Genomic DNA, 8,085 nt, shown 5'->3' on the forward strand with positions numbered 1-8,085 from the left:
CGGTGAGGAGAGAGCCCTCTGGTTGGCTGTTCAGCCTGAGCGAATCAGAGCACGAGAAGAGTAAACAAAGGTAAGCAGCAAGCTAACGATTAAAAAGAGGGCACACAGATGCAATATTTACATCAATTATCTGTATTGAATAGCCATATACTTTCTCAATTTGTATTCTGAGCACATGACGAGAACGTATAAACAGGATTCAGCGGTGCGAAAATGCTCTGCTTGTTTTAATTACCAATTGTTACCAATTGTTTCCCCATGATGCTCGATCACCTTACGGTTTTGTTTTTGGATCATGAGTACAGTACTGCCACCTCCAAGTATGGAGAGTTATTTTCTCTCACGCAGGCGCAGAACATGCGGCCATCAGCTGACTGTCAGCTGTAGTCTGTGCAGGGGGTTTCAGCACAACTTTTGCTGAAGGCCTGAGGGAACTGATCAAATGATTAGTCACTGTTAGTCACCGTTGGGTCTATTAGTCGATTGGCTTAGTGTGTCAGGGGGGGCAGGAACATTAAGGCTCTAGAATCGGGGTGTGTCGTAGCTGAGCAGATAGTGTGTGTCTCACATAGTGAAACCCACCATCTGATCTTACATCATCAATTCCAGTGATGGGGGAGTCTGAATCACAAGTCAGCATGCCCAAGGTTTTGCCAGAGAAAATCTCAGGTAAGATTGGCAGGGCTGTAACCGAAGTCTGTGGTTGGTCTAAGGCGGTTTGTGGTTGGTCAATTAATTATCTAAAGTAAAGCGAAAACAACTGCGCAAACAATAATCTTATTTCAAAAATAAACTGTTGGCTTTTCCTGCTTATTACAGCACCTCAGCCTTCTGATAGTGAACAGTGTGTTCTTCACTCAAGCTACTGATTGATAGCAAGCTGGCAGATTTCCCACTGTTAAATGTTTGAAGTGCACAAAGCGGGGCCTTCATATTCACTTTGAACTGCTCTCGTACTGTTGACGTGCAGATCTTCCACGAGTGTTTAATGTAAGAAGCACATTGAGCGGTGTCATCCCTGCCTCCATGACTGCCACTCAGTCTGCACCAACATTGTCTTTGGACGTGGATAAAGCCAGGCTGGAGCCCAGGCAATGAACCAGACTGCTACTAGCTACTGCCTCCACCGCCACAGCATTGTTGCAGAGGTACACACACACACACACACACACACACACACACACACACACACACACACACACACACACACACACACACACACACACACACACACACACACACACACACACACACACACACACACACACTGAGAAGCCAGAGAGAGAGAGCAGCAGAGACATAGAGAACCAGGGAAGCTGTTTTACATTATTCCAAGACATAACAGAGCCAATCTAAGCGAGGGTGCACACACACACACACACACACACACACACACACACACACACACACACACACACACACACACGCACATACACACACACACACACACACACACACACACACACACACACACACACACACACACACACACACACACACACACACACACACACACACACACACACACACACAAAGAGAGAAGGGTGGGGGGGCAGAGAGAACTCCACCGGTCCATATGTTTTTTAGGCTCAGATTGAGAACATTCTCGGGGTTTCCCTGAATATAGATTGCGTGGAAAAAGCTCCCGTCGGTTTCAGGTTCGCATTCCCGGCGTTCTCAGCCATGTCTAGCAATTATAATAATGAACTCCGGCGGAGCAACGGGACCCAGACACCCAGAGAAATTAGCATAATGTCCTGCATGCACGAGACGGCACTGAGGAGGACTCTTTTAAACAGGAACAGTATGGAGCTCTTTCGCTCTTGTGTGAAACATGTTGATGCATCCCCAGAGTTGTTGTTGTTGTTGTTGTTTTTGGCCAGGTTGTAAGTGGTTGGTGCGAAGTGGGAGTGAACTTGAAGTCATGTTATGCAACTACAGTGCAATTAACGGAGAGAAGTACTGTAAAAACAAGGGTGTATCAGATGCCAACACACACACACACACACACACACACACACACACACACACACACACACACACACACACACACACACACACACACACACACACACACACACACACGCGCACACACACACACACGTGCTGGCACACACACACGCAAGCGTACATGGACACAAACACGTAACACACACGTAACACACACGTGCATACAGGGCTGACAGCCCAATACAAACTGTTTACATGACCTCTGCGAGTGTTTCACAGGAACAGCTCAGGCGGGAAGTGGCCCTCCAGGGCCCCATACCACTCACAGAGCTGTATATCTCCTCCTATGTTTCCTTCTTCACCAGCAGGTCCGTCCGACTGAGGACTGTGTGTGTGTGTGTGTGTGTGTGTGTGTGTGTGTGTGTGTGTGTGTGTGTGTGTGTGTGTGTGTGTGTGTGTGTGTGTGTGTGTGTGTGTGTGTGTGTTATTAGTGTATACCATGTACAGTGTAGGCTATGTGTGCTAGCTTGCTTGAGCACATGTGTGGTCATATGTTCACACGCACTTGCGCGTGCGTGTGTGTGTGTGTGCATGCGTGCCTGTGTGCATGTCTCCTCATCTCCTCTTTGGTCCTCTGTCTGCCTGCATCTTGATTTCTCGTTTGGACTCAGATAAGCCCGAGAGCTCGGCCTCAGTGGTGTGGAACTGGACTATCAGGCTATCAGCTTGGAATCCTGACCTCCCTGAACCTCGCTGATCTAATGTCCCCCATCCTGAATTCCAACCAAACCCCACTGACCGATGGCGAAGGCCCATGCTTAGTGTGTTACATAGGCTTACTAGACAATCTGTCAGATCAGCTTGCGCCCACCAAAAAATACACAGGAATTGATCTTAATTCGATCTGAGTGTAATTGAGCAACCCCATCCCTGCTCCAGTGGGTTTTCAAACAGAGTCAACAATAACTGTGTACTTTGGCGCACTCTAGTGGTTTTTCATTTAACCTCAGGGATTGTGGGGGGGTCGGCCCACCCATATGAAGTGTTCCATACAAGCCAAAGGCAGTTCTAGATGAGGCCAACCTGAAAAGTCCCTATTATATGAAAGGAAGAACGTCAAGTCCTTCTAAAGTTCCATCACCGCATCTTGTGCTGCCGTAGACTTTGGTCGGTAGAAGATCCTCTGCATTATAAATGAATACCAGTGTTGTAAGGTTTTCTCTTTGGCTGTGCCTTGTTGACCTGTGATGAAAGAGATGATCAATTACCTGCCTTGTTTTCAGGCATCAGACTGACATGTAGGGTCAATGCCGTAAGAGGCTCAGGCGTGCGCCGGTGCCATTGTGCCAAAATTGAGTCATCATTATATAAATGCATGTCTGTGTCTTCTGACTGCTCTGGAAACATTTGATTCCATGAAAGCGTTTGCCGCTAAGCAAAATGCAGCTCAAGGAAAAGTGCCCTTATGAAACATAAAATGGCTACATTTAATGAGCTCTGCCAGCTCAGATTATGCAACGTGATACTGGCCACGCTGTCTGAAAAAAACAGAAAGAATTACTGTGAAAATACAAGTGTCAGGACCATGGAGAGCGACCAAACACACAAACAAAAGGCCTCTTTGTCCAAGGGCCTCGTTTCGTGCCAATGTTTCAAATTATACCCCATCTCAACTGTCAAAAAATTGCAAACTGTTGCAGCACAACTGAGTGCACAGAACATAAGACAGGATAAGCCAGAGTTTGGTGCCAAATATTCATGCAAAACAGGCCTTTTCCATAGGTTTGAGCCAGGCAATAAAATGTAAAAAATTTGGGCAGGGCCCCTCCTATCTTCGCTTTAAACCGAGCGTGAAGGGGCCCTATGTACTCTTCCTGTCACATGAAGGGCTGTTTAAACTTTATCAGCCGCGTGTTAATTGAGAACTAATGGGCTGGTAATCCGCAGCAGTCACACAATACCGCCCGAGATCCAGCTCACCGCTGAATGACATACAACCCTGGTGACATTTAGATCATGTTGGGCTTTTTGGAAAATCCGCAGCGTGACCATACCCATCCGCGGATGCCAGGCCGAAAAAGGGATGAAGGATGCCCACAATCATGTCTGGTTCTGCTTTGGCGGCCCGTTCCCTCTGTCTCCAAGGGTCGTAACTCGTGTTACAGACAGGTTTTATGGTTTATGACTGGAAAATAAAACAGCCACGTGTTTCCTGCAGACGAAGCGGTGATTTACAGCGGCCAATGATAAAGTGAGCATTCTCCTGACAGCGCGCGGATGTGTGAGGTTCTGCCGAGAATCCAGACACGTCCGACTGGATGCGAGTGTGGTCATAATAGCTGAGTGTGGTCACCACGGTGTGGTTGTATACGTTGGAACCCGCCGTCAGTGGAACTGCTCTCCCTGGTAGGTATCCATACCTGACATCATCATCTCACATAATTAGCATTGCGTCCGCATCCTGCTCCAGTGACCAGGGATTACTTGATGTGGTCAGAGACTGGAACTGAATCCCTGACCAACAAAGCTACCCAAGAGCATAAATACTTCTGGGCTCCGACGTCGAGCAGACATGGTTATTCGCTGGAAGTACAGGGTCTCCTCTCCAAAAAGCTGATCAAATAGTTTATTGTTATCTCGTGCCTAAATTTAGGGCCTGATTAGGTGAAGTGCACGGAGAAATCCCTTGATTGCCTGTCTCCGGGTTCACGGAGCACTGCCGAGGCCAAACACCACACAGCGACAGGCCTGTACCAGTTCTGCAGCCGCCACACATTTCTTCCAGTGATCTAAGGTTTGGGGGGGAGAGCGGGGCAGCGTGTGCCAGGAACTCTCTCTGGTGAGGTCGTCAGCCTTACGCCGAAAACCGCAGGCGTGCGCCAGGCAGATCAATAATCCCCATCAAGCTGCACCGCAAGTCACTCAAACCTCGGAAGGCAGGCGGGCGGAGGAGGAGGAGGAAGAGGGCCAGGGGGGAGCCGCCGAGAACCCGATACTCTCTCAGATGCTCTCTGTCTCAGTTGAGGAAGAGACGTGGACTCGTCTCCGTCGGCTCTGTCTCTTTTAAACCTGATCTCCTGTTATGACACGGCGTTCCTGTCTATCTCAGCTGCGCTCCGATTAGACAGATGCACCCCCCCCCTACCATGCACACCCCCCCCACCACCACTCCCGCCTCAGATTAGAGGCTTCCTCCTTGGCCCTGCATAGTCTCAGCTGTCACCCTCTGAACTGGTTGGCGCGGACGTCACAAGTCATAATCCAGGACTACAAACCGCTGGCGGCAGCAGATATTAGCCAACAAATGAGAGAAGTGACTGAATGTCACAAAAAGAAAAAGGAAATTATAAGTGTCGTCTAGATAGGACTCTCATGTCATTAGTGGCCCATGCACGCTTCTATTAAAGAATGGAGTTCTTCATTGCACTGCATGGCGTTATCGCTGGGAAACAATATATTGTTACAGGATGAATTACGTCTTTACCTTTTAAGGCATGAACATGAAAGACATAACAATGTTAATGCATAAGTTACTTCCAAAGTAGGAGGCCATCAAAGCAAATTTATCTTTAGACTGATCTATGACAGTCCGTCTCGTGCATCAGACAATGCAGCCCAGTATATCCTGTACATGCAAGGGACATGGATGAAGGATTTCTCAAATCATGCAACGAGAGAACCTAACTGGATAACATGGCTGTTTCTACTGTGGCCACCTCTCATGTTTTAATCAGCTTGAGTCCCTGGGTAAGGCAAACTTTACTCACTTTGGCTGAAAACATTCACAAACCCTGGCTACAAAAGTGTGCTATGTTTGAGTCCCTGTCAACCTATCTGGCCTCCCTCTGTGCTACAGTGGCCGGGGCCAGAGACTGGCAGATCCACTGGGAGAGCAATAACAGATTAATGTGGCGTGCCAGGCCCCCGTGACCAGACGTGTTTGACGTTAATGCTCCACTGTATATTATCCAGCTCGCAGAAATGTTGGATGTGAGCGATGGGATCCAAGGACAGGGATGTTTAGGTACTAATTACCAAACAGCAAGGCACAAGTTTCGCTCCATATTTCCTTACTCCTGTGGAAACACTAGGCAGGCTCCATTTATTTTCCTTGACTGTTGTTTCTGGCAGGGCAGCGTCTCAGTAAACACCCCTCGCCCACCATTGTAAATCCGACAGGCGCAGATCTTTTAAGTTAGACTCCTTTGAGGAAAAATGGAGACAGATCGGATGGCGGCGCTCGGGTTTTCCGTCTTAATGAGAGAGTGGGGAAGAGGGATGGCGTTTGATCCCTGGCATGGAAGCCTCTATTTAAGCTTGTCAACGGTCATCACTCTCTCTCTCTCTCTCTTTCTTTTTGGTATGGATGGAGAAACAGACCTGCACTGCTGGATTTGATCAACCCAGACGCGCTTAACTCTTTGAGGACCAGCACGGTACAGGACAAGATCCAGTGTCCTCGCCTGCTCACCTTACTGTCAGTGAGACAGACTGTTAACCCCCAACCCCAGCCCACCCGCACCCACCCTCTCGCAACCCACTTCAAGACAACCTAGAATTGTATGGGCATTGATTGATCACCTAGCCACGAAAAGAGACTGAAAGAAAAGGCAAAGGCAGATCTGTGAAAATATTATTTTATTCGTAGAGCTTCGCAATGAGCAAGCCTCTCTCAGTCATCATGCTCCAATTTCATATCAAATGTTTATCCAAACCACACAAGAGCGTTATGGCTTCCTCAAGGAAGTCTAGCTATAGTTGCGCCCTGAGACCAAGCCAAAGACGATAAGCACCCCGGGACATATTTCCATCCTACACAGTAAAATCCTCAGTGCTAATTTAACTCTGGCAGTGTACACTCCCAGAGTTACAAAACGCATGAATCAACACTGAGGGTTTTACGGTGTATTCTGCACGGACAATGGAAGCCTTTTGAACTTGAACTCTGAACTGTGCTGGATGTTGACGGACTCCTCGTGGGCGGATGAAGAAGGCTGGAGGGCAACTTCTCCTGACCACGGTGGAGGACATGGAACTGGAAGGCGCTTTTCATCGCACCGCTAATGGCCTCTCTGCCTAATCAGGCTTGATTGGGGCTGCTAAATAAATACTCACTCTGTCCAAAACACGGTGTGTAACTGGAGACAGAATCAATACCTAGACTGAATACTAACAGCTAGAGGCGAAAACAAACGTACTCGGTTTCAGTTTGAAATGTTTTCTTTCTTTCTTTCTTCCTTTTTTGTTAAGGACTCGGTCTATGACGTTGGCGTGGAATTTGGGGATCTCCAAATAAAGGCACGTGGTTTAGGCAATAGAATACTTTCATGCCTTTTTTTGTTTTTGTTTTTTAAGCTGTATTTGGAACAACGTAACACATGAAAATCTATCAGAAGCAAGCTTTGTCCGGAGCCATCGTGTCAACTCTACCTGAGTTCATTGCTGAGGCAAACAAAAACAAAAAGCCCTTTTGTCACTAATTGTCCAAATCAAGTTCTCGGGAGGATTAGTGAATGAAATGTTAAGATATGTATAAGAGTGGTGAAAACAAAACATTGACACGGCTACACTTAGAGTAATGAGACAATTAAATCTGGATCTCGATATTGCAACAGCCATATTGAAAGCTTCATTCAGCACGCAGTTAAAAATCACTACCATCAATCGTGGATGATTCGGGACATGAGTCGATTCGAAAGCAGACGTTTGGTGAGAGACGCTGGAGTCAGACTAGAGGTTCTGTATGCTTAGGAATAAATAATGAAGCGACTGGACGTTGCACCAACAGCTGGTAGAACGTTTGGCTGTGAACAGGGAGAGGTGTTGTGAGATGCAAAGCTGGACAGACAATTCCACGTTTGAGTGAAGGGCTCTCATTAGACCCTTCAAAGCAAACCCACATAGGGCCACATATCTGAATCTGGATTCAAATATCAACTAGTTTCCCTGATGCTTGGATGAAAGATTGCACGAGAAGATAAATGAAGTGCTTCTTCATGTTTGTTTAAAGATGCATTCAAAATGTAATGCCTTATTCAATGACCTATTTCAGAAGCTGTAATGTATTTTGACCGTAACCAGGAACCCCCTCGTTCCCACCGCTGTACAAAGTGTAGGCCAACTCTACAACGCGTG

The sequence above is a fragment of the Gymnoscopelus braueri genome, assembly GCF_963280865.1.
Source record: "Gymnoscopelus braueri genome assembly, chromosome: 16".
Taxonomy (NCBI): domain Eukaryota; kingdom Metazoa; phylum Chordata; class Actinopteri; order Myctophiformes; family Myctophidae; genus Gymnoscopelus; species Gymnoscopelus braueri.